This window comes from Chamaea fasciata, unplaced genomic scaffold, assembly GCF_029207755.1.
Source record: "Chamaea fasciata isolate MVZ Bird 193981 ecotype frontalis unplaced genomic scaffold, bChaFas1.0.hap1 SCAF_24, whole genome shotgun sequence".
NCBI classification, from domain to species: domain Eukaryota; kingdom Metazoa; phylum Chordata; class Aves; order Passeriformes; family Sylviidae; genus Chamaea; species Chamaea fasciata.
In genome coordinates, this window is record NW_027094109.1 from 2,310,774 (window position 1) to 2,311,490 (window position 717).

Below are 717 nucleotides of genomic sequence, written 5' to 3' on the forward strand. Positions count from 1 at the left end.
GGGGCCGGAGCCGCCACACCGGGACCCGCGGGCCCCACTCACCGCCCGGGCTGTCCTCGCCACCGCCGCCACTTCCGCTTCCGGTGCTGCCTCCCGCAGCGCCCCCCAGCGGCCCGGAGGTCTCACCGGCGTTCTCCTAACACATTTTAAACTATAATTATTATTAGTATTGTTATTATTATTTCTAATCTATTGGTATTAAATTACATTTTATTATTTTTATTATTTTATTATTAATTCTAATATTAATTGTATAATGGTTGTATCTAAATTCTATATTAATTAGAAATAACTAATTTTAATTATTTTAAATATTTAGGTATTACTAATAACACAGCAGTGACAATTTTGTATTAGTTTTATAACACCCATAAGTACAATAATTTAGTAAAATATATTTTTATAAATTAATTTATTACTGTTGTTAATAATAATACATAAATTTCGCAGCCGCTCGGAACAAGCTTTTGGGCTTTATTTTACGTGCACAAGGAAAAGCATGAAAGCAGGATTTTACATTCATGATTTTTTTTAAAACAATGATAAATACTACTGTTGCTTGTATGAAAACGAAGTAAAATTGAATTTATTTATGCAAGTGTTAAAACTAGGAAAAAAGTGTAACTCCGAGCCCCTGGAAAACACCTGAGCCTTGTTACCTCATTAAGGAGCAATAAAAAGAAGAGGCGTGATTGGTGAAATTGGCGTGAGGCTCGT